Source organism: Cygnus olor, chromosome 1 (genome assembly GCF_009769625.2).
Source record: "Cygnus olor isolate bCygOlo1 chromosome 1, bCygOlo1.pri.v2, whole genome shotgun sequence".
NCBI classification, from domain to species: Eukaryota; Metazoa; Chordata; class Aves; order Anseriformes; family Anatidae; genus Cygnus; species Cygnus olor.
Window position 1 is genome coordinate 161,409,637 of NC_049169.1, and position 27,964 is coordinate 161,437,600.

Here is a 27,964-nt window from a genome sequence, read left to right on the forward strand (position 1 = left end):
GGAGTGTGACTTTTTACTCAGGTAGATAATTAGGAGAAGGGGGAATGCTTTTAAGCTAAGAAAGGGGAGATTAGATTATAAGTTATGAGGAAATCCTTTACTCAGAGGGTAGTGATAGAGTGGAATAGGTTGCCCAGAAAAGTTGAGGATGCCCCTGATCCTGGAAGTGTTCAAGGACACATTGGGTGGGGCCCTGAGCAACAAGATCTATTGGGTGGCACCCCTGGCCTCAGCAGGGAGGTTGGATATAAATGATCTTTAAGATCCCTTTCAACCCAGGCAATTCTATATTATGGGATGTGATTCATCCTCAGATTCAGACACCAGGATGTCTACAATATAGCTGTTAATAGCTTATTAGAACACTACAATTTACTTTCTTTTGCTAGCAACTGAATTTTGATTGAATCTTACTTTAAGTGGCATTGAACATGACTTTAAATATGTCAATTGATGTTTGCTCTTCAGTCTTCAGAAAGGTCCTTTGAGGACAAAGTTGAAGACATCTGTTATTTTACTAGGCTATGCATGGCAGTGAGTTTCAGTGAGTTTCACTGAGTATGCACACACAACTTCAAAACAGAAAGAAAGGAAAAAAAAAAAATGCTTTGACCATGAGTAACTTTTTGATGTAGGAGTTGTCAAAATACACGAGTCATGCAGTCATCATCCTGCAGATCATGATCTGTACATACACAGAGTTAAGCATACCCTTTCCCACAGTGTGAGCTTCCCACTCATAACTACACCAGCTTACTTTTATTTTAGGAACTATGCTTCAAAATAAAGCATATGCTTAAATATACGACGAGTTTTTAGCCATAGTATTTGGATTTGCATTACATTTCAGGTTATATTTTTCACAGAATAACTAAAACAACTTATCAGATAAGAAGTATCCAAATGCAAATCAACAGAATTATGTTTTTTTTGTTTGTTTGTTTTAGCCAAGATTATGGTACATGTTTGATATTCTTATTCTCAAACATTTTGACTTCTGCATAGGTCTTAAACAGTATTAGTTAGCATACATTAGCATAAATTAGCATAAGAACATACTAGATTAAGCAATATTGCTATAAGGAAATACATTAGAAAGGAAATAATCATAGATGAGAACACTTAAGAGATGCTGAATATCCCACAGCTGACATTTGGATGTATTTAAAACACCAAATGATAAAATAGGATTGTTAGCACTAGTTTAACTCAGAATATCAGAATAAAGTGCATTTTCTTGCATTATTTATATTAATATACTTTTTAATTAATGATTTTATGATAAAATTAAGTTTGACATTGAACTCTGAGGTTTGGCACTTGAATTACAGAGCAGAGGCTGATCAACTTTATGATTTTCAGTTTTATTTTACTTGTAGCCCTACCTATATTTTTTTTTTCAGTGAACATGCATATAAAATGTGAATCTACTTCCTATTGTAGGGTTTTTTTTTTTAGTTTTTTTTTTTTTTTTTTTAGTTAGCTGTCATGGACAGCACACACATTACGAATGCAGATTACAAACTGTTTTCCTTCACCATTCTAATTCTCTTGAAATTAGTTCTGGTGCGATGTTTCAGACTTTTGGCCATCTTCCCACCTTCCCATTAATCAATTTCTTCCTTCCTTTTCTCCCAGCTTGTTCTGTTCTAGCACTCAGTTTGCTGTTTTCAGATATTTTGTTGTTCTCATTATTCTTAAAGTTTTAATTAGAAATTTAATGTCTCCATTGGTGTGTCTGTATTGGTATTTATTTATTTCCTGATAAACTTATGAGGCCTTATACACTTCTATTCTCTTCTGCATAGCTGATGACTTGAACTTTTGATTGAATAATGCTATGTTAATGTTATTGAGCAGACACTAATAGATAACACGGCCTTCAAATTCAGTAACAGAAGGGCTTGAGTGGGAAGATGGAAGGAAAAATATTGTGAATATTGTGTCTGAGATAAGCTGTAGACAAGATGTCTAATGAGGAGTGTAACTGGCTAAACTGTGAAAAGAAAAAAGAAAAAAGGAAAAAAAATGAAACAAAGCACTAGCCTGAATTTAGAATTCTTACCAAAAAAATTGGTATTGCACCCATACTTGTTTAAAACCCTTTACAGCTAGAATCCAACTGCAATACTGTTCTTTACTGGAAAATCTAATTTAGTTATGTCACTTACCATTAATTTATTCTCCAAATATCCTTTAGGTAGGAGATGATAACAGAAAAAATGGGACTTAGGTAGATTTTATTGCCTTAGCTATGGGAGTAAAATGTTAAAAATCTATGTTCACTTTTTTCCTAGTCCTATACACATTTAAATTTACAGATGCTCCATTTAATTTTCCTGAAGCACTTTGAAGAAAGTAATGAATTACAGACAGAACACAGTAAAATTTTCATGGCAGTTTTGCATGGGATGGAAAAGTCGAAGATGGAAAAGTCGATGGAAGAAAGTCGAAGGATAACTCTTAAAAGCAAGAAAGCTTGGTGAATTTCAAATTTAGATAGTCAATGGATTGGTATATCAAAGAGATCCCTATGATGAAGAAGAGCTTCCTTTAGCCTGGAAAGATAAAAAGACAGCTGCTGAGCAAAGAAATTTACTAAATGGTTAATGTGTACTGGGAGTGGTAATCTAAAAGAGTACAAAAGTCACTTCTCCCTGCATTCTTCCTACTTTCAGTTATGTCTGAATCTGAGGTATAACTAATTATCTAAACCAGACCTCACTGTATTGTGAATTTATGAAGAGGTAGTGTAAGGTAGGAGCACTGGAAGTCTTTGAGGGTGAAAGAAGTAGGAGCTTGTAGTAGCAGATTTGATAATTATTCAAAGTGATTCCTGAGTTTGTGGTACCAAAGATGATCACATAATGGCATTTGAGGTGGAAGAGCAGAACTAATTGTCCCAATCCATGCTGGCAACAATAAAATATAGGAAATATAGGGAATTACAGGAAGAACATTTTAGGGATGAATATCAGGTTGCTATGGTTCTGCCCAGCAGGGAGTCCAGATCTCCTGGCAACAGCTCATGTAACACTGCCAGTTGCATACACAAGACCTTAAGAAATTTTACAGGAAGGAAGAGTTTCAGTAAAAGTGTTTTCAGTAAAAGCAGAGGGAACACCAACAGGTATGGAAGAATGCTTGGTTTTGATACAGTTATAATCTTGTTATAGGCAGAAAGGAACCATATATATGGGGGAAATAATAATAATAATAATGATAATGATAAAAAGCTCTATTAGTCCAGTTAATGTTTTAACTGTCCAATACTTCAGATTTTTTAAATAACACTGAAGACTCATTAATATTACTCTTAAAGCTGTTACAGGTAAATAAATAAAATAAAATAAAATAAAATAAAATAAAATAAAATAAAATAAAGAAAAAAAAATCCAGTTTTCTATCCTTCTCTGATGTTACAAAGTCCCTAGGGTCCTTTGTCCAGCAGCATTGGGCCCCTTAAGTGTGGGGTAGTGGGTGTCACAGCGACAGTCAAAGGTCAGCTCCCCACAGTCCCCACAGGGACTAGTGGAGTGGCTTTGTCAGGTGCGGCCCCCTTGTTCCAGAGTAAGGGGGGCATGCCTCTCCCCTCCCTCTTGCTAGCCTTCTGGGGTCTCCACAGGGGTCTCCACAGGGGAGGGCAACCCCATGACAAAAAGACCTGCTGCTTCCCCCACCATGTGGTCTGTCAGGCTGTCTCTGGTAGGCCCATTGGTGCTCCCTGAGACAGTGGCGGATCCTGACTGAGTACAGGGACAAGGGAAAAAGATCCAGCCACCTCCAACCCATCATGGTCACCCAAGACCCCTGAAAGAGATCTGCTTTGCCCCTGCTGGGGCCATACTGAGGCCACAGCAGGATGGCGGTGAGAGGGTGGAGGGGTGTGGGGGTGTGGATCTGTATGCTGTTAGTAAATTGACCAGAAAACTGAGATCACTGAAAAAATCTTGTACAAAATTGATGAACAGCTGCAGTAGCTCTGTACACCCAGCAAGTGTATGCTGTCAGTCCATGAAGGCCCTGTGCCAGGGTAGTGGTAGACAGTCACTGTTTTTTCCATACACGGAGAGGCTGTGCTCCAGAGGCCTCCCTGGGACCTGCAGGCTAATGGGTCTAACTTGCAAACCTCTTTCATTGAGTGAATCTTTCTTAAAAAACAAAACAAAACACAAGAAAAAAACAGCCAACCACCACCACCAAGCAGAAAGACAAGCATGGCAAGCTAAGAACTCAGCCCTGAGTAACCTGCTGTGAGAAGAAGCAGAGAAAGTCACCTTATATGTAAGTAAAGCCAATAATTTATTATTAATATAACTGAAATCTTAGGAGTCTAAATATTACTAATCAGATCTAATTGTTCCAGAGACAAAAAGAAGAAAAAAAATATTATTATTATTTTTTTAATACATACTTAGTTTCAACATTTATTCCTATCATCTGGGTCCTCAGGTTGAGACCTTCTTTATGGAATATGTGGTGGTGATAGTCGTTGGTGTACAGTATGTTATCAGCATCTGGAGTCCTTTACCAGGAGGAAGATTTTGTTCACATTGGTGGTTTCTTACTATAGGAATAAGTTGGGATTATTTTGACACCTGCTAACATGCTTTATACCTCTTTTGTCCTCGACTCTATTTTACATCCAAATTTACTGTATATGGTTCCTTTTACATTTGTTAGATACTGTTTATTTGTTCTCTTTGTTAGCCCTAAAAACACTTCTGTCCATCTCCCAGTCAGTATGTCTTTAATTGACTATGGATGAATTGTTTATTGCTGTGGAATCTCCAGTGCACAGTCTGTACCTCATCTCTTATCACCACTTGCCTGTGCTCCTCTACACAACACCCTGTGCTGCTATATAAGGCCTATCTTTTTCCATCATTGTGCTAGGGCTGTAAATATCTCATCCTGAACAGAATTACTATTTCTTTCTGCCTTCTATGTAAAATAGTGGTTGCATCATGCAAAGATGAAAAGAAGCAAAACCTATTGGCCTTAAGATACCTGGCCAATTAAAAAAGTCTTTGTCACAATAAAACCGTGTAAAACAAAGTTGCTGTGTGCATGAGGGGAGAGCAGTGAATGATATTTGTCTTTATTTTGGTAAGGTTTTTGGCAGTTTGCTATAACCTCCTACTAGACCATTTGATGAAGTACAGATTCAGTAAGTGGACAGACAATAAGGGGGATTGAAAACTGAGCTGACCCTCAGTTAGTGTTAGATTTTGTTTAGATTTTCTGTTTTGTTATTGTTTGTTTGTTAATTTCAGTTTATACTCTAATAAATAGGATAGACAAAGTTCACATGAGCCTTTACCTTAAAAAGTACCTTCCTCTATTTCATTTCCAATGAACACTACAAACATACATTTAACAGTTCATATGTTATTCACACACAATTCAGAAATACTCCTGAGACAGTAACTTCAGTAGAACTTCTATGAATATGTTTGAAGTTCAGTATGATTAAGCTGGAAAATTACTACATCATCAGTCTTGGGACTGCAGTATTACTGCTGTTAATATACTAACTCAAACTAGGACTGAAAAAGGTCATTTCAGACTTCATGTACTGAAACAGCATCCACAGAATTGTCATCGTAGATCATCATCATAGAGTGGTTTGGGTTAGAAGGGACCTCAAAGTTCATCCAGTTCCAACCCCCGTTCCATAGGCAGGGATGCCACCTACTAGATCAGGTTGCTCAGGGCCTCATCTAACCTGGCCTGGAACACCTCCAGGGATAGGACATCCACAACCTCTCTGGGCAACCTGTTCCAGTGCCTCATCACCCTGAGTGAAGAAATTAATAAATTAATACGTTAGTTAGCAAAAACTGAAAAGAAACAAACAAACAACAACAAAAAAAAAACACTTCTCTGATCAAAGGATTAATTTTATATTCCTTTGACGTAAATAGAAATTTGAAAATGGATTATAGCATTCTATCATGGTGTTATGGGGCTCAGATTGTACAACTCAATTATTTGTGTTACTTGTTACATGATAGCAGAGTGTGAGAGAAACAACTCTGCAGACACCTTGGTCAGTGAAGAAGGAGTTGGAAGAAGTGTTCCAGGCATTGGAGCAGAAGTTCCCCTGCAGCCCATGGAGAGGACTGTGGTGGAACAGGCTGAACCACTGCATCCCATGGTGTACCACAGTGGAGCAGATACCTGCATTGCAGCCCTTAAGGAATCCTCACAGGAGCAGACTCCAGCCTGAACCTGCAGCCCATGGATGGGATTCCACACAGGAGCATGTGACATGGTAGGAGCTAGTTCCCATGCTGGAGCAGTCCATTCCTGAAGGATGGACCCCTTGGTACGGACCCATATTGGAGCAGTTTTTGAAGAACTGTTGTCTGTGGGAAGCTCATGTAGGATTAGTTTGGGAAGAACTGACCCCATGCTGGAGCAGAGGAAGAGAATGAAGATGAAAGAGTGGCAGATAACAAAATGTTATGGACTGATCACAACCCCCATTCCCCATTCCCCTGCACCACTCAAGGAGAGGAGGTAGAAGTGGGTGGATGGAGAGGAAGAGGAGGGAGGAGTTGTTTTTTATTTTCTTGAAGGTTCTTTCTGCTCTAGTCTGTTAGTAATAGGTAATAAATTATATTAATTTCCCTTATGCTGAGTCTGTTTTGCTTGTGATGGTAATTGGTGAGCAACTTCCCTGTCCTTATCTCAATGCTTGAGTCCTTTTCCATTGTATTTTCTCCTCCTCTTCCTTTGAGGAAGGAGAGTGAGAGAGCAGTTTTGGTGAAGGTTAGCTGTCCATCAGGCAGGGTTAAATCACTACAAAATAATATGAGTCTCTCTACACTGACTCTGTTTTGCCTGTGGTAGTAATTGGTGAATGATCTCCATGTCCTTACCTCCACCCATGAGCTATTTCATCATATTTTCTCCTCTATTTCTTTTGAGGAGGGGGAGTGAGAAAGAAGTTATGGTGGAGTATATTCTTATGGATAATATAGAATCTATAGTAGACATACTATTTTGGGTAAATGTGTTCTACATCATGAATGTTTCCCTTTGAATATCTGCTATGTGATTGATCTATTCTATCTATATTCATACACAGTCCTTGCCCCATGGTATCCAAATGACTTCTTGCAATGCAAGAATCATAGAATCATAGAATTATAAGGATTGGAAAAGACCTCCAAGATCATGTGGTCCAAGCACCACCCTACTACCAATGTCACCTACTAAGCCATGTCCCTAAACACCAAGTCCAAGAAGGCATATGTTTTCCATAGTTCTCTCATCTGTTCTGTTCCAGCATCATCTGTAAGTAAAGCATTTTCCCATTTGTAGATGCTTATATAGACACATTTTTTTTCTTTTCTACAGATATTCTTACACATACCTATGTGTATGTATTTAAGTGTATGTTGTGGTTTAGCCTGGCAGGCAGTCTATTAGGACAGAAAAGAAATAAAATAATAATAATAAATAATGATAATAATGATATTAATGATAATAATGATGACGATAATAATAATAATAATAATAATAATACGTACAAAACAGGTGATGCACAGTGCAATTGCTCAGTACCCACTGACCAATGCCCATCCCATCCCTGAGCCACGGCCCTCCCCATGCCAGCCAGCCCCCCCATATTAGTTGCTCTGCATGATGCCATATGGTATGGAATATCCCTTTGGTCAGTTTGGGTCAGTTGTCCTGAGTCTGTCCCCTCCCAGCTCCTGCTGCACACCCAACCTGCCCACTGGCAGTACAGTGTGAGAAGCTGAAAAGTCCTTGGCTTAGTGTAAGCACTGCTCTGCAACAACTAAAACATCAGTGTGTTATCAACATTATTCTCATCCCAAATCCAAACCACAGCACCATACCAGCTACTAGGAGGAAAATTAACTCTATCCTAGCTGAAACCAAGACAGCGTACAACAACTTGTATGTTGAATGCACTTAGAGAAGTGTATTCTGGTTTACTAACAGAAGTAAACATAAGTTTAACTACATTGTATTGCTCAGATAGATACTGATGGGGTACATGATGGACCTTACTAACACTACCACTTTTAACTTTCAGGGTTACGTAGGTATCCATTCAAAGGAGACAATGTGTTATAAATATTATGTCTTTGTCTGCTATGTTATCAGGGGAGCTAATAAAAATGGCTATCAGGCAGAGCTCAGCCTCCTTGGACTGTTAACCCTAGAGCCTTTGAATCCTATGTTTTTGTTTCTTGTTTTAGGCCTGCCCCAACAATAACTTACTAGGAATGCTATCTCAGCTTTGCCCCCTGTAACTTCTGTGTTTGAGAGTTCAGAATGTTGGTTCACAGGTTATAATTTACTTGATTTTCAGACTATTAATAGCAGTAGTTGTACTATGGCAAATAGCCCAAGAAGTAAGGTTGCTACATAAACTAGAAGAAAAATAATATAGCTAATAGAAATAGTGATCACAATTGTCGTTTCATCTGCAGATGATTTTTTGTTTTTCAAGCTTCCATGAACACATCCTGAGGTTTGCCCCAAAGCTTGAATTCCAAACACTAAAATCTATAAATTTCCCTTTGATCATAATCAAAAAGGGAATATCTTTGTGAAGAGAATCCTTCTCCTGGTGGCAGTTTTTATATGGTCATTTTAACACCTTATTTCAGTCATTACACTGATTCCTTCAGGCCTGTGTTTTCCCTTCACTTCGTTTCTTGACATTTTTTACATAATGTTCAGCATATTCATGTGTTCAGGTTTACTTCATGAGCTATGGTGAGTAAGGAATCTACTCAATCTTTATCTCTTCTGCTTTCTGTAAAAAAAGAATCATGTACTTCCAGCTGTGGATTTAGACTTTAGATGAGCTGAATCACCTTCTGGAGGTCTTCACTGTCAGAACCTTGAGTGTACCAGTAGACCTGAACTGCCTGTGCTAGCCTCATCTAGGACATCCACTACACTCCCTCTGGCATTACTCAGGAGCTCCATTTAAGCTCAGGCCCAGGATCCTGGTCCTTGCCTAAGACATTTTGCAGGCAAGCATGTGTCTATTCCTTGACAAGTCTAAGTTTCTAACTGAGCTTCTGGATTTACCTTGGACTTGCCTCATCACTTGACACTTGTCTCATGATTAGTAGGCTGTTGACTGAACCTGTTGTTGCCACAGGATCTGCTCTGCTTGACTGGTTTGGATACTATGGGACTGTGTTCTTGGTGAGGTGATGATCTCTGCATATATTGTTATCACCCTTGGCTCCTGGCTTGTCTTTACTTGCAGAGCAGTCCCTCCTTTCCTAATTCCTCAGATTTCTTTTTCTTCATTGATCATATATCTACGATTTGAGATGGATGAATTCAGGCCTAGACCCTCGTATAACTGTGCTGCTGAGTAATTTCTCAAGCCGTTGAAAGACAACTGTGTTTCATTTTGGCAACTGATAACTGCTATTCACACCCACATTAGCTCTTATAAATCATTTTACCTAAACATCTCTGAGAGTTTATGAAACTGCAGCTTATTTATAATGTTGTAAATATAAATCACACAGATATTCTTGTTCAAAACTTAGAATTTAGTCTCTCAGTTTAGTGATAGGTTATAATAATCTAAGCAAGCTTTCTGATTTTAATCATGATTTCCAGAAAACAGTTTTATGACCATCCAGTTATTAGATATATATTCTTAAATACATGGCATTTAAAACTGTGGGAAATGGGTCAGTTTGTTATTCTTTATCTATCTATCTATCTATCTATCTATCTATCTATCTATCTTTTATGAATGATGGCATTAGAGAATAAGGTCATAGTAATCAAGTATTACACCAGCTCACTGAAAGCCCATATGGAACATGGATAAAACTACAGAATTCTATATCAACTTTTCTGCCTGTTATTTCTTCTTTTCTGCTAAGGTTTTCCTGGCAGTTGCTTTTAGGGGTTTTCCATTTTAAAATAAAGACAGGATGTTTCTTTTAAACTATAGCTTTTTGTGTGTGTTTCATTAAATACCACCCTTCCACCCTGATCATCCAAAACCAGATTTCAGAAACAGATTAGAGATTTTAAATTAGAAGCTGAGTTCAAGTTTATGTATGCTGGCAGTTTAATTACTTTGAAGACCAAATGAGTTAGAATTTATATGTGAAATGCCAGAGATCAAAAAAGTAAGGGGTAAATATGTCAATGGCTTGTAAGATGATGTAAAAAATAAGAAAGAAAACCTGATTTTCTTTTTCCTACCCAGCAATTTCAGCTGGTCATGACAACAAGAAATGAAATAAAAACAAACAAGCAAGCAAAAGCTTTATGTAGTTAATGAAGCTGAAACACTTTTAGGATTTAATTTCATGAGACTCTGTAAAAATTAGTCCCCACTCATTGGACAATCTAAAAAATGGTTATTGAATAATAATTTTCTGTTACTTAAGCTATTATATCTCACTAGTAAATAAGCAAATCACATCAGCATTTCCAGGAGTGTAATAATTGTGAACATTTAAATTCAACAGCAATTGAACTTGACCTTAGTTTGGTAAATTAACAATAGTAATAATACATAACTTTTATAGGAGCAGTTACCTGCTACAGCAACAGTAAACATTAACGTAATAATAGCCTAAATGTGTGATCCCACTAGCTCAGCTTTTACTCTTTTTTTTTTTTTTTTTTGAAAATGTGATTTTTAATACATCTTCCTTGAGAACATTATAGAAGGAAAATAACCTTTGCTACAACTACCACAAATAAGATTTTTTTTTTTCCCTAAATTTTATCAGCTATCTCCGTTAACCACTACTAACTGATAAGAATCGGGGCATATTTTCATACCTCATGCTTAAACTTGCCTTGCACAGCTTACAATGATGTATGAAAGAGCCAAAACAGTTTATGTTTGCATTTAGTGTTTTCAGTGATGTCCTGGTTTCAGTTAGGACAGAGTTAATTTTCCTCCTAGTAGCTGGCAGGGTGCTATGTTTTGGATTAGAATGAGAAGAGCGCTGATAACATGCTGATGTTTTAATTGTTGTAGAGCAGTGCTTACACCAAGCCAAGGACTTTTCAGCTTCTCGCTCTGTCCTGCTAGCGAGCAGGTTGGGTGTGCAGCAGGAGCTGGGAGGGGACAGACCCAGGACAGCTGACCCAAACTGGCCAAAGGGGTATTCCATACCATCTGACGTCATGCTGAACAAGATATAGGGGTGGCTAGCCGGGGTGGAGGGTGGGGCCGGCTGCTCGGGGATAGGCTGGGCATCGGTCAACGGGTGGTGAGCAATTGCATTGTGCATCACTTATTTCGTACACATTATTACTATTAATGCTATTATTATTATTATTATTATTGTTGTTATTCTTTTCCCTGTCTTAATAAACTGTCTTTATCTCAACTCACAGACTTCACTTTCCCGTTTCTCTCCCCCATCCCGGAGAGGGAGGGGGGAGGGTGAGCGAACGGCTGTGTGGTGTTTGACTGCCAGCCGGGCTAAACCACAACAAGTGACTACACAGTAAGACTACAAAAAAAGTAATCACTTATTTTTAGCTGTTTAATCAACGACTTGGATAGTGTATGCATCCTCAGTGTAAAATGTTGTCTTAAATGCATAAAATACCTAGAAATTATGAATTTAATCTTGTGCTGAAATAGAAAAAGCACTTTGGAATACCTGACATTGCAAAGTTAATACTTAAGGAAAGGAAAGTTTATGTCAGAATAATACAATTGTAATTACTGACAGCACTGAAGATCTTACTTAAATCTTGTTAAAAAGGAAGTATCTTTTAGAAACTATTATTTTAGAAGTGCAAGGGCTCCCTACACTTTTGTCATTTGTGTTTCCAACTGATTCTACACAACCCTCACTTTCCCATTGTCACTTTACCACTTCTCAGACACTTAGCCTAAGGCAATGTTGCAAGAGTTGTAAGTTGAAGGAATTCACATATCACTGAGATTGAAGAAAACTCCAGGAGCAACTACCAATGCTGAACTAGTCTTGCATGAAGTCTATAATGATAATGAAAAAAGTAAATGTGTGATCCCAAGTTATGAAGAAGAGGTAGCAAGCTGATAGGTTAATAATGAAGTAATTGGTCCAAGCACCATTATCATTTGCTTCCTTCTTTCTGCAAACAAAGATCATCAGCAAATTGGTTTGGACATGCAACCCAATCAAGCTCCATAAAGTAGGACAAATATATGCTTACACTGAGTGTTTGATAACATTGCCACTGCTATTTATTTAGTAAGAATGGCGAATAGGAGGAGCAAGGCTACCAAATCTGTTCAGCCACAGATTTCTCCTGAAGTGTTTTCTTATCTCAGCAATGAGCTGTATCTTTCTAATGCAGAATTACTGATACACTTGCAATTCAACATAACCTTTTGTATGCCATAGTAATATCAATGCAGGGAATCAAAATATTATATTAGTCAGTTGTACTATATTTGTGGCATTATTACATTTATGACATTATATTATAGCTTTATTTCCTGGTTTTAATATTTAAATTACATCTTCAAGCATTCCTGAACCTAGATATCAAGAAGTTATTTATATAAATGTGATAGTCTGACCCCAGTTGACGCATAAACTCTCACCCAGCTACTCACTCACTCACCCCCAGTAGAATAGCGTAGAGATATGGAAGGGAAGATTTAAGAAAGAAATAAAAAAAAAAAAAAAAAAAAAAAAAAAAGAAGTGTCAGGATAAAGACAGCTAAATAAGCAAAGAAAGACAAAAACAAGAAAGAAATAAAAAAAGAAAACAACAACAACAAAAAAGAAAAAAAGTAATGCAAAAAAAAATCACATATCACCAGTAGGCCAATGCCCAGACAGTCCCTAAGAAATAGATACTTTGAAGAACCACCCCACTTCCACCCACCCCAGCATTATTACTGAGCATTCCATACATAGTATGGAATCTCTTGTTGAGTTGGGGTCAGCTGTCCCCTCTGAACTTCTTGTACATCCCCAGCCTACTCGTTGAGAGGTGCTGCATGAGAAACAGAAAAGACTTTGATGCTGTGTAAATGCTGTTCAGCAATTGTTAAAACATTGGTGTGTTATCAACACTGTTTTGATCTCTAATCCAGAATATAGAACCTTACAAGCTGTTATAAAGAAAATTAAAGAAAATTAACTCCATCCCAGCTAGAGCCAATACACTGATGAAGCATAAATTTAGCCTAGCTACCAGTGTGGTATTTTTCTTCTCCAGAAGAGGTGGGCAGAAAACCCATTGTAGTTTACTTTGTTTCCTGAATGATGGCACATTGAGTAAAGCAGTAATTGCAGTAAAGCTGTGCAATATCTACAGCAAATAAGCTCTAGGTGATAATTCCAGAACACCCAGAAAAGAATATATAAAAGGCATGCAGAAGAACATCACGGATTCAGAACGGATTGCTAAGGATTCACTAGAAATAACAAAACAGTCACTTCTAATAACTTATGCTACTGATATGGTTGATGACTTATCTATTTTACATGGCTGTCCTCTGCTTAGCTACCCCATGGTTCAAAAATATGTTTATATGTTTACTACCTGTGAGTACATGTCAGTTATTTCAATAGTGTGGCACTGGCAACCTTTACCTGTAAAGAACAAACAAAGAAAATAAGAAAGCAGAAAAGGGTTTACAGCTAATGAAAATGCGCATGCTTTATGTAAAATGCCTTATTCATAGTATTCCAAGATCTGTCCTCTTTTCAGACCAGTTATTTTATAATGTAACAGAAATATAAGATACACGCACACAAACACAAAAAGGCATTTGAGCAAAGATCTAAAAGCGTGTTTTTTTTTTTTTTTTTTTTTTTTTTTTTCCAAATCCTTTTCCTGCTATTATCTGGTTACTCAGTTCAATACATCTTGACAGAAAGCAGAGGTGCTACTACAAGTCTGCCACAATCGTAGAATCCTCAAACTAACACACAATACAGATGGTACTCTGCTCATCAGTCTTTTTAATGAGTATGTTTGATGTTTGTCAAAAGTGTTCTTACTGAACACTTTAGGTACACTGTAGGTTTTTATCTAGTGTGGAATAGCTATCTGCTAAAAGGTTTTAAAGCTCTATTGAAACAAGAATAACATTTATCTTTTATTTTATCTAGCTTTGTAATATATTTTATCTATTAAATTTGTCTGAAAAACTTCAATATGCAACTGTATATTAATATACAGATATTATTTATCTACTTTTCTGTGTATTTTAACCATAGAGAGTAACTACCAGAACAGATACAAAATCCATTTAAAAGGCGAAGTAAAAAGTTTTAAAAAATTTAAAGGGGTATTTAATGGTGTTATTATTTCCTGTAACTGGTGTTGGGAAGGATGAATTACATAAAGTCTCTGAAGTACAAAAAATTTATAAATGAAGCTAGGCTAGTGGGAATCACCAATAACTTCATTTCTCACTTGTCATATATATGTGTGTATATATATATATATTTTTTTTTTTCCCTGAAAACCTGGAGGCTATTCTTAACTAATCTTTTGAGCTTTCAACACCTGCTCTCTTTATATGAGCTCCTTTTTTGTTTTTCCTTTTCTCCCTAATTATTCACTTCCATAATTTTTTTTTTCTGTAACTTTAGTTCTTTCTGCTATTACCAATCTTTATAGCCAAAATAAATAAATCACAAATCAGAGTGAATAAATAAAGAAGATGCAAGTTAAGGTTAGTGTTTAGCAATATACTACTGACTCTGTCAGAGTTCTTCATTGCTTCATAAACTTTTATTTTGGTTTATAAATGTTGCACTTCAACCAAAATGTACATATTGCTTGACAGTATACAGAAGTGCAGAAGTCAATGAGCTGTCTCAGATTTGTGTGAGAGGAATAGTGTAACATTACTCACGGAGTGACTGTTTTTCGTCACTTAACATAGGCTATACATAGCTGAACACAGTTACATCAATTCCTATGAGAGTCTTAAATGAATAATGTAATAGCACTAGAGAAGTAACATGGATCAAGACATTATGTCTGAAGCTTTATAAAGACAAGCATTTTTATTCTACTCTGGCTCAAGCACTGAGGTAAATTAAATTATGAAGCTGTCTTTTATTTATTTATTTATTTAAAGTATTTTAAATACAGTTTTGTCAACTTTGATTGCTTTAATTGCATTTATATGTATATATTTTATCTACCATATGAAGATGATATGGTATAACATCAGTTGCATTCTGCAACTCTATATTAGCAAGAATTATTATATATTTCTTAAAACCATTATGATAGGTATCTGCAAGCAGGAATATGTGTTAGATAAAACAGAAAATGGATCTGAGATCCTGATAGTTTGTTGTATGCTGAAAGATACATAAAAGGGCTGATACGTCATTTTTGTGTTTTTCTGTCTGACCGCCTTATTTCCAAGTGAAGGAAACACAATGAATCATGGCAATGGAGTGGTGAGAGGATATTAGCAACCTTTACTTACTTTTCTAACAAGTTATGTGTGATGGTTTTGGCTGAGACTGAGTTGGTTTCCTTTACAGAGTCTTTTATGATGCTGTTCTGGATTTTTGATGAAAATAGTGGTGATAACACACTGATTTCTTCAGTTGTTGCAGATCAGTGTTTACATACAGCCAAGGACTCTTCTGCTTCTCCTGCTGCCTTGGCAATGAGGAGGCTGGGAAGAAGCTGGGAACAAACACAGCCAGGACAGTTGATCCAAACTGACCAAAGGGATATTCCATACCATATGATGTCATGCTCAGCAATAAAAGCTGGGATAAAGAACAGGGAAGGAGGGATGTTCAGGGTGATGGTGTTTGTCTTACCAATAAATCATTATGTGTGATGAGCCCTGCTTTCCTGGAAGTGGCTGAACACATGCCTGCCAATGGGAAGTAGTGAATTAATTCCTTGTTATGCTTGGCTTATGCATGCAGCTTTTGTTTTACCTAGTTATCTGTCTTTATCTCAGCCCATGAGTTCTCACAGTTTTACCTTTTGATTCTCTCCCCATCCCACCCGGGGAGAGTGAGCGAGTGGCTGTGTGGTGCTTAGCTGCCTGTCGGGGTTAAACAACAACATTAAGTCATGATTGACCCTGTCAGCTCCCATGTTCTCTTAACAGGTAATATATATACAAACATAAAAGTAAGTTAAAAACACGTATATCATAGGGATTGCTTCTTGTAAATTATACACTGTAATGAAAAGAAACCAACTATGATCAGAATCAATATTTATCTCCATAATCACCACCATGAAATTACATATGCCATATCTACAAGAAATATTGTCCTTTGTTGTAAATGAACAGGAACTTTTCAGATTCTTGTGTAAACTGAAGAGGTGTTCAGATATAGTAGTGTTAAAGGACCTGCAGAAAGTTAGGTGGAATAAAATATCTATACAAGGACTCTTTTGTCACATTGTGGGATCCCCGTTCTGTGTTGCATCTATGCAAGGGAGTCTGTCACTGAATCAGGCAAGAATCTCTCTCTGAGATGTGATGGATGCTTTTCAGAAGTACAAATAAATGTATGAAAATTATGTCAAAGTGCTCCTGGAAATGTGGTCAACTGGACATTTAAAGAAGAAATGAAAATTCTGGGTACTTATTTACATAATTTTATGTTCTTATTTATATTAATTTCTATATAGTGAAATAATGAAAAGAAATTAAATACTGAAAAATGTATCTGTAATGATTTTTTTTTTCTTTTCCTTAGACAGGAAATTGAACTGGGATTTTGTAAACCCAAATGAAATCACTGTCCACACATTGAAAGCAATTCTTACTTTTCACATGATCTGATAGTGTCTTGAAACCATACATTCAGACTCTTCCACATTGTATTTGCATCCCTGTATAAGGCATTGCAATGTATAGGTATAGATATTTTTGGATTTGTTAGCTGAATTTTACAATTTAATTCACTCACCTCTATTCACTAAGATTTTTCTTAATAAAGACGTTTTACATGTTTGTTTGTTTGTTTCAAATTTGGAACTTTCTGAGTGTTTGCATGCCAGTGCTATGAACAGCCTGGTGTTCATAGTGATTTACGGACATAAACAATACATCCATTGACATTTAGATACCACAGGGTATACTCTATCAGACCCCTGGCTGCTTTTTCAGAGGAATGAGAACCTCTAATAGATTAACAGCAAATTTGCCAGACCATATGGATGTTTCAGCCAGTACAGGGGTTTCACATCCATTTAGTCATGTGCAAATATATACCACATTCCTTAGTGATGTCATCTTACAAAGTGCAAGAAGAAACTATTGCTTAGTAATTAAGGAAGTCTGTGGAAGTGATGGATTTTCCAGTCCAGCCCTTTCTTTAATAAAAAAATGCATTGCTTTGTATACACAACAAAAGTGTGTATACAGTAGATGTATATGACAGTACTGAAAATGCAATAGTAGCAGTAAGCTGGTTCACTCACTGAAATGCATGTTAAATTTTATGTTACACGCATCATACATATGTCCAAAGTGCCAATTATATAGCTAAATATATGGGTGGTGGTTAAACAAACAAACAAACAAATGAACAAAAGCAACCAACTAACCAAACCAATAAACCAACCAAACAAAAACAAAGAAAGATACGAACAAAAGCAGCAAAAAAAAAAAAAAAAAAAGATTTTAGCATGTGCTAAACTGATGTTACTGCACACAGACAGAACTGTTCATGTCAGTCAGTAAACTTGAGGATGCCCTAAACTTTTTCACAGCCATTCCTGTTATCATACTATCATCTTTGACTGTGTATTGGGCTTCCATAGCAAAATTTTGTATGGGTGGGTGAAGGCAGGGTTGGCCTCTGTGAGAAGAGAGCATGGGCTGCTGGAAGAGCCATAGCTGGTTCCAAGCAGCTCTGCAATGTACCCACAAGTATGAGGGGGAATGAATGACAGGGACCCTGAGAACTATCCCAGACTCATTTCTTGAACATTTCCCGCTATAAAACGTGCATGACCAGGAAATGGTTGCATAGGACTCCTGAACCTACCCAAAGAGGCAGGTACTGAGCTTTAAAAACCCCGACACTAGAGCATCTGTGTGTACACCCACCTCCCAAGAACCTGAAGAGGACAAGTCATCACAAGATTCATGGGTGGTGATATATTTTTCTCTGTCTCTATCCTGATATTTGTTTTTGCTTATTTGGTATGTATGTGCTTTTGCCTAATTTCATAATTCCTCAGCAAATTATTAGTAAAAGTTTAACCTTGTTGAAACTCTGGAAGACTCGTCTTGCCCTCTGAACCAGAGATTCAAAGAAACCTATCTCCTTCCTTGCCAAGCAGGAAAAGACAGTGGGGAAGGTGTTCATAGAATCATAGACTCATAGAATCATAGAATATCCTGAGTTGGAAGGGACCCATAAGGATCATCAAGTCCAATTCATGGCACCACACAGGTCTACCCAAAAATTCAGACCATGTGACTAAGTGCACAATCCAAATGCTTCTTAAACTCCGACAGGCTTCGTGCAGTGATAACGTCCCTGGGGAGCATGTTCCAGTGTGCGACCACCCTTTCAGTGAAGAACCTTTTCCTGATGTCTAGCCTAAACCTCCCCTTCCTCAGCTTGACACCATTCCCGTGGGTCCTATCACTGGTGACTAAAGAGAATAGATCAGTGCCTGCCCCTCCACTCCCCCTCGTGAGGAAGCTGTAGACTGCGATGAGGTCTCCCCTCAACCTCCTCTTTTCCAGACTGAACAGGCCAAGTGACCTCAGCTGCTCCTCATACGTCTTCTGTAGTTTTAGTTTTGGTCTTTGTTTCTCACCATCCAACCCCCAATCACCATTAAAATAATTTTTCCCAAGTCAAGTCTGTTTTGCCTGTGATGGGAATTGGTAAACGATCTCTCTGTCTTTATCTCGACCTATGAGCTTTATCAATTCCTTTTCTCCTTTTGTCCTGTTGTGGAGGGACAGTGAGAGAGTGGCTGGGTGGGGGTCTGGCAGCCAACCAAGGCCAACTCACCATACTGTAATAAAATAATAATCATGAAAATATCTTTCATTTAATATTTCTGTTTTTCAGAGATAAGTTTATTATTTAAAAAATATTGCAACATATGCAATTACACAATTATCATTAAATTCAATCAAATTATGCAACTTCGTTCTTGCAAATTCTTATTGTATTCTCTTACTCTTTTCACTGTCTTCTCTCCCTTCTAACCTCTGCCTTATAACTTATTGATAAAGCCTTCATGTTTTTCTGCCTGTATATGCTGAAAGGCTGTGTATGGGGAGAAAGAGGTATTATTTATATTTCATAACTTATTACCATTTACTTCATAGAAAGTATGGATCTTTTTGCTTGCATATTTTCAGTATTAATTTTTACACCAGCGTTTGCATTATAATTCTAGGTATTCATTAGTTTGAAAACATTTTAAGTATTTCCCAATCATTATTCATACATTTCTGCTCACACTTTTTTTTTTTTTTTTTTCTGAAAAATAATTAATTTTATAGTTTTCAAACTCATAATGTTCACTTTTTCAATAGCTGGCCTTTTTCTTTAATCAAACACTTTAACTGTGAAGTGTCATTATTATGATCTGTTCTCCCATATTGCATAAAGGATTTTCAGAAGTAGAAAATGTTTTCTGCAACTTAGAAATTCTGTAGTTTAGTAATTACAACTTGACTCTGACAGCACGTAGAATCATAGAATCATACATCTCAGATTTAAGCTGCATGTTTTATTTTTCTCAGATACTGTAAACTGATAAAAGTATCATACAGGATTAATAAGCATCTAGAATTTACAAATTAACTTTAGACATTATAGACACCTAGCACTAGCTAAGATTAGGTACCTCTTAGTTGGCTGAATTTAGGAAAAAAATATTTTCCATGGTCCCTAATCACTATATATCTTTAAAAGTTATATATATATCATTATATATCATTAAAAATATAAAAGATTATAACTCATTAACATACTTTTATAAATATAAATATGAATAAAAAACTATATATTTAATTGCCCTCTAATTGCCCTCTCCCCTCTTCCTTGATCATTCAGGGAATGTTTGAAAAATGTATCATTTATTCATCCTTAACATTTTTTTGACAAGTATGAATTAGTAAATCTGCATCATTATGAAAAACTGACAAAATAAGGGTGTGGTCTTTCATATCTGCCCCCAAATATAATATCTGTGTAAATATTACCATTTTATATAAATAGCTAAATATTTAATTCCCTTCTACTTGACACATATTTTTTGCTAAATGACCACTAAAAAAAAGACCACCACTACCAACAATAAAAATAATTTAGAATTAAAAAACTTTCATTTTTCTTGTGTTCTTTCCTGTTAGCCACTCCTCAGTGTCATTTCTTGAATCTATTATTGTTGTTTGTAACAAACGTTGAGAACAAAGATGTGAATCAAAATCTTATTGTTAAATGTTAGGAGACATTATTACATTTCACGTGAAATGTTCAATTCAGTGTACTCTGATTGACAAGTATTACTGTAACATTGCTGTAGCATCACTGAAAAGAAATTAGAATGTGATTTGACTAGGGATATTTTGCTATGCAAAGTTTTCTATGCCTTTACAGGTTCACAAAATTTGTCATCTTTTAATTTGTAAATTACTACAAGTAATTAACTTGTAGTAAAGTTAATTTACAAATAATTAAAATACAAGTTTGTGTATTTTAATTGTATATTATTTATTGAGCCTTTTGTTAAGATTTATACATTTAGAGGTCACCCTCAAGGTGTTGTCACTTTTGGCTAGAAGTAGCAGTTGTGACAACAAAGGGAAGTTTGCTAGGAGCTTGCAACCAGTCCTTTCTTTTTTATCAGACTTGTGCTCTTATACTTTTTAATCTGCTTAGGTGTCTGAATGAAAAAAAAGCTAAAATTAACCCAAAAATAATATTTTCAGAAGTAAGAAAAAACATCAGGCAGTGACTGTATTTTGGGATATTTTATTTGCCATATATTGTAAAGATTTGAATTTTTGTAGTGGAGTGTTTTTTAGATTTTGAAATTCAGTAATCATTAAGTTGTCTCGGTGGCACTACAAACTGAAGTGAGCAGAATACCAAGGTGCTTGAATATCTCAGACATCTTGTTGGCCCTCCAGGACTTAAGAACAAGTTCTACAAGTATGAAGCAACAATGAAATCAGAACTAAAACATGCATCAGAAGGCTAATTTTGTGCAGTTTCTCAAACTGCCACAAAAATAAGCCTTAATAACTAGGGCTAATCTTAAAATGAGATTTGCTTGAACACTGTTAATCTCCTAAGTGCTTTCTAGCATTCAGTTGTTATACTGTATTAACAGTGCTTTAGTGACCCAGCCTGAAATATGCTTCAAAATTCCTAGTTAAAAAGACAACTTAGATATTTCATATAACTCAAAAAAAAAAAAAAAAAAAAAAAAAAAGTAGATGTACATATACATACTTACATGTACACACATACAAGCATTAGTATTGTATTGGTTTTATTTGGCACACTTCTGCTAGCAAAGTGAAAGAAGAGGTTGCCTCTGTGAGAGTAGACAAGGAGCTTCCCCCATGTCAAACACAGCTGATACCAGCCAGTTCCAAAAAGGACCTGCTGCTGGCAGCATCATGGACTGCTGGTGGTGCCTCTGTAGTAAACCATTTAAAAAAGGTTAAGCTGTGCAGCAGCTGTGAGAGATTAGTGGGAAAGTTCTGCAGACACTGAAGTCAGTGAAGGAAGTGGGGGAGGAGGTGCTCTTCTGGAGCAGAAGTTCCCCCATAGTCCATGAAGAAGACCATGGTGGAGCTGGCTGTCCCCCGGTGTCCATGTCAGCGCAGATATCTACACCACAGCCCATAGAGCACCCCACACTGGAACAGGTGGATGTGCCCTGATAGAGGCCGCAGCCCATGGAGAGACTGTGATGCAGCAGGCTGCTGGCAGGAACTGCAGTTTATGAGGGACCCATGCCAGCGCAATCTACTCCTTATAGAACTGCAGCCTGTGGGAGTGACCAGCATTGGAGTAGTTTGTGAAGGGCTTATAGCCTGTGGGCGGGATACAACACTAGAGCAGGAGGACAATGTAAGGAAGACAGAACAGCAGAGATAAAGTATTATGAACTGATGACAATCCCCATTCCCCATACCCTTGTGCTGGTTGTGGGTGAGGAGGTAAAAGAATCAGTAGTGTCATTTGCCTAGGAAGAAGAGGGGCTAGGGGAAATACCCACTTCCAAGTTTGTCTTTAAGAAGTAATTCTAGCAATTAATGTAGAATTTATACAGGTAAGGTTTTGAAACTTTTTTTTTTTTTTTTTTTTGTTATTCATTCTTCAAGACATATATGAATCAAATATGTAAATCAAATAAGAAGTATTTATGTATATATGAACTGTATGAAACATATGCATTTATATTTCCTAATCTGGTTTTACATAAACCAAAATCTACCAGTAGGGATAATAGCATTAATAATAAAGAATAGGACACTGGCACTGTTAATTAATAAAACAAACACATCAATGAAGCAGTGCATGCTTCTGCTACTCTGAGTGCCAATCCATATTTTCCTGTAAGACATCAACTTTCCTAAAAATCCAGGATCAAGTTTTTAATGTGTAAAATTAGTTAATTTTATAAATGACATACTAAATAAACTGATGTGTGTCATTACTCGGTGACTTCAACCCTACAGATTTGTGCTTTTTGCTTGTGAAAAGGTATTTTTTCTTACCTCCTCCAGCAATTAAACCAGATACCAAATCTGGAATATTTCCCTTCAAGGTCATGTGGCTTAATGATTGCCTGGCTGATCTCTTTCACAACCATATATCTCTTCCACTTTTGTTAGTGGTTATTGAAATGTCTGTAGGGCAAGTTCAAGAATAAGTTGTTGGACTGCCATTTTGCAATCACATGGATATTTGGGCTGGTGCCAAAGAAAATAGTTTGGCTAGCAAAGATCATAAAACATTTCATATTGCTTGAAAAACCTTTTGATCCTTATTAATTTTCAAAGGCTAAGTTTTTACTACACTTAGAAATAAGGTATACCCCATAAGTGTTATGCATTGCTCTGAAATTTCCTTTATACGTATAACTGTAAGTTGAATCAATGCACGTTGTATTGTTTCAGGTGGAAATGCTTCCTCACACTTTATCATTTTTTTTTTCAATGTTATCATCACAGGAACAAATCGCTTGAAGATACACATAAATGTACCTAAATGCAGATCAAGATAAATTTGTTTTGGCCTTATTGTCATTTTCAAAATACTTAGCTGACATTTTTGTAAATTTGAAGGTTAAATGTTTTCCCATTTGGTGCAGATGTTTTTGTTATCATCGTTGTTGTAGTTTTCCCTCCTCCAAGTGGAATTTCTTAATATTCAGTACAAGTAGACTGGACATATGATATAAAGAACATCCTTGTCTTCTCCTATGTCTACTCTCTGTTTTTAACTGGAGCTGGGAAAGTACTATATTTTGGGGGGTCAACAGTGAGATGAAATGAATAGTAAAATATAAATACTTCAGTATACATATATAAACCCTATGTTCTAGAATACAAAACAAAAATACAACAACTTCTTGTTTGCTTTATCTTTCCGTAGACATTAGGGAAGTTGTTGTCTGGTGTATTCTGAATATCTAACAAACAACCTAACCAAAATTCTACTGAAATTTATGTGAAGAGAAATTCAGAAAAGTTTAAATTTATGAATAGAAATCTATAAAAGAATACTATTTCACTTGTCCAAGGTTCTCATTCCTGTATACGCTTTCCCAAATTGGAGTTCATGTGCAGTTCATGTAGTTTTCCAAAGTTTAATCAGAAAGATTTTTAGGAAGGAAATTGTATTTGGTTTAAGTGGCAAGGTTTTGGCAGAGGGGAGCTGCAGCAATGTCCTCTGTCAGAAGAGACCGGGAGCTGCCCCCATGTCAAACACAGCCAATCCCAGCCAGCTTCAAAATGAATCTGCTCACTACCACTCACCAAGGTCAGTGAAGAAAGAAGGGCAGGAAGTGCTCCAGGTGCCAGATCAGAAGTTCCCCTGCAGCCTATGGAGAAGACAATGGTGGAGCAGGCTACCCCCTGCAGTCCATGCTGTACCATGTCAGAGTAGATAGCCACACTGCAGCCCTTGGAGGACCCCAAGCTGGAGCAGGAGGATATGGCCTGATAGAAGCTGCAGCCTATGGAGGGTCTACAGTGGAACAGGTTTTCTGGCAGGACCTGCAGCTTATGGGTGACTTGGAGTAGTCTGTTTGTGATTGTACCACATAAAGCAGACTGATACTGTAGGAGTTCTTGAAGAATTGCAGCTAATGGGAAGGACCCACATTGGAAAAGTTCGTGTAACATGTGGGAGATACATTATGCTGGAGATGGGAAGAATGAGAGGAGGAAGGAGTTGCAGAGACAAAGTGTTATGAACTAACCACGAACCCCATTCCCCATCCACCTGTGCAGTGCAGGGATAGAATGTAGAACAGCTGGAAGTGAAGGATTAAAGGTCAGTCTAGGACGAAATATATGGGCTGGGAGGAAGATATTTTAGTTTTTTGTTTGTTTCTTATTCTTCTGTTCTATTTTTATCTAGCAATACATTAAATAAATAAAATAAATTAAATTAATTAAATTAATCATTCCCACTGTCTAAGATAATTTATTCAAAGCTGATTGTTAAATAATCATCTTTTACTTTTTCAGTAGAAATTTCATACATTAGTATATTCTGACTTGACTGTCTTATCTTGAATACCATAAGTTATTAAGAGGATTTTTAAAGAACCGGACTATGCCTGTGTCAATCCTTTCTCAGTTAAAAAAAGAAAAAAGAAAAAAAGGAGAGTCAGTAGTTTTTTTTTTTTTTTTAGGCCAACTTTCAAAATTGAATAAAAATAAATCAGGCTTACAAGATGTTCTTTAGAGTTATATTGTATGCTCAAGTATATAACTGCTGATCTTGTATTGTATTGCTATATATATATATTCAAGAATCTCCAGGAAGAAATCAGACCAGTTTAACTTCAGTGCTCAGTTTCTAGAAGTCTTCAAGTGTACCCACTGCTGTCCATTGGCTGCGTACAGACCTCATGTTTTGGATTTGTGACTAAAACAGTGTTGATAATGCAGGAACATCATTTATTTTTTAACAGTGCTTGCCTCCCACCAGTAAGTAAACTGGGGCTGCACAAGAAGTTGGGAGGGGAAACAACCAGGACAGCTGACCCCAGCTGACCAAACAAATGTTCCAACTCAGCAATAAAAGCTCAGGAAAAGCTTGTGGTTGTGGTATTTGTTTTCCCAAGCAAACATTAGACATGTTTAGACCTAGCTTTCTAGGAAGTGGCTGGATATCTTCCTGCCAATTGTGAGTTTTGCGATTTTTTTTTTTCTTGGGGCTGTTCCTTCCCCTCCCCCCTTCCCCCCCTCCCCTCCCACCCTCTGTTAATTGGAAGAGTGCAACACTATTAATACCTCTTGAATTTACAGAATCACAGAATCACAGAATAGGTTGGGTTGGAAAGGACCTTAAAGATCATCTAATTCCAACCCCCCTGCCATCAGCAGGGACACCTTCAACTAGACCAAGTTTCTCAAATCCTCATCCAACCTGGCCTTCAACACATCCAAGGATAGGGTATCCACAACTTTCCTGGGCAAACTTAGTGCTACTACCTTTGCTTTTCTTCAGGTGAGAAAGGATGGAAGAGAGTAGAATGATTTTCCTGATATTCAAGAAATTCATTTATCCAGACACAGATATGTAGTTATGAAAACAGCACTAGTAGAGCAGAGATTTTCATCGATTTTCCAATCATACAGTGCCAGCTCTAAATCTGTTGGGTTAGAGTGTAGCCAGGATCTGGAAAGACATGTAACTTCCAACAGAACAGAATCGCAAGGGTTTTGCAGCTTTTAATCCAAAAATAGGAATAGAAAATCAATTAAAAAAAAAAAAAAAAGTTAAAGCACCACTAGAGAACTCTTTTAAAATTAATTAAGACATTTTATGTATAGATAAAGAAAAAAAAAAAAACAACACGTGTGTACTGATATGAGAAGGGCAAACAGGAAGGTATATAATTTTTGAGTGATACTACATTTAGCCTAGCACTTAAAGTTTTCATTATTCCTGACATATAAAAGATTTATTTTTCCATAAATCTTCCTCATGCTCATGAAGTACTAAAAATATATGAGTACTGAAACACAAATTTCTCCATATAACACAAAACATCCCATACACTGATTTTGGAAGGTTAAAGGATAAGGCAAGAAAGAACTGACAGTGCACTGTCTTTTTATCCCCTCTTAATTTAGTCAGAACAAAAATCCCCAAATTTCTAGGTAGCTTTTTTTTTTTTTTCTTTGGGGGGTGGGGGGGAGGGTGTTTACTCTCTGTCCATCATTAACACAAGTTTAAAAGTTGAACTTTTGTCTTGGGCTGTTTATCTCTAAATCCAAATTAGAATGTCACTGATGTTATGTTTTGATGTCTTAATTCCCTGTATATCTATTAGATATGGATTAAATGACTTTCTAAAAATTGTTTCTTCTGTTTTGAAGTACAGTTCATAAATCTCAAATAAGTAGGTTTTATAGAATCACTTAGGTTGGAAAAGAATTCTAAGATTATCTAGTCCAAATCTGTAGTTTGATTTGGTATATTTAGAATTCAGATGGGGTAGCAGATTAAACTGATTACTACTGAAGATAAGAAAACCAAACAGTTCGTTACAAAAAAAAAAAAAAAAAAAAAAAAAAAAAAGTATGTGGGAATTTAGGACCCTCAGCTCTGCATTCAGTTTCATATTTTCCATTAACTCAGCATTTTCCGTATTTTATGAAGTGAAGGTTTTTTGTTGTTGTTTTGTTGTTTGTTTTTACGTTGAATCTTTCTGAATTATCCAACATGCTAAAATTTGATATAGAGCTATGTCAAACTAATGAAAGCAAAGCCACACAAAATGTAAAAACAGTAAAACAGAACTCACACCTTTTTCACCACAGTTCTTGGCTCTAACAGAGCCTGAATCAACACACTTAATGGAGAGCCATTTTACTTAGGCTATGTCAGATAAATATGTAGAAATACAGTCAAAAGATTACGTGCTTTCAAAGGAGACACGGCTGTTATTTCTTTCTTCCTAACCTGAAGAACTATATATAAACACCTACACATACCCACATAAGCACATATATGTATATAAATATCTGTATTTGAATTTGTATTGCTGATGACACCAAGCTGTGTGGTATGGTCAACACTCTAGAGGGAAGGGATACCATCCAGAGGGTCCTGGGTAGTCTTGAGAGGTGGGCCTGTGTGAACCTCACGAGGTTCAACAAGGCCAAGTGCAAGGTTCTGCACCAGCACTGGGGCAATCTCAGACATAAGTACAGACTGGGAGAAGATCTCTTTGAGAGCAGCCCTGTAGAGAAAGACTGGGAGGTGTAAATTGATGAGAAGCTTGACATGAGCTGGCAATGTGCTCTTGCAGCCCAGAAAGCCAACCGTATCCTGGGCTGAATCAAAAGAAATGTGGCCAGCAGACTTAGGCAGGTAATTCTCCCACTCTACTCTGCTCTTGTGAGACTCCACCTGGAGTACTGTGTTCAGCTCTGGGGTCCCCAGCACAAGAAGGACATGGAAATATTAGAACAAGTCCAGAGGAGGGACACAAAGATGATCAAGGGGCTGGAGCACCTCTCCTATGAAAACAGACTGAGGGAGTTGAGGTTGTTCAGTCTGCAGAAGAGAAGGCTCCAGAGAGACGTTATAGCAGCCTTACAGTAACTAAAAGCGGGCCTACAGGAAAGCTGGGGAGGGACTCTTTGTCAAGGAGTTTAGTGATAAGACAAGAATTAATGGCTTTAAGCTAAAAGAGGGTAGGTTTAGATTAGTTATAAGAGGGAAATTCTTTACTCAGAGGGTGGTGAAGCACTAGAACAGGTTGCCCAAAGGTGTGG

At 36.8% G+C, this 27,964-nt stretch overlaps 1 long non-coding RNA gene across 1 annotated transcript; it reads left to right on the forward strand.

The window, feature by feature from the left end:
- Window positions 1-27,964, forward strand: LOC121063492. Its single transcript, XR_005816029.1, has 3 exons — window positions 1-81; window positions 11,085-11,091; window positions 27,908-27,964. It is a non-coding gene; the product is annotated as an uncharacterized LOC121063492 (long non-coding RNA).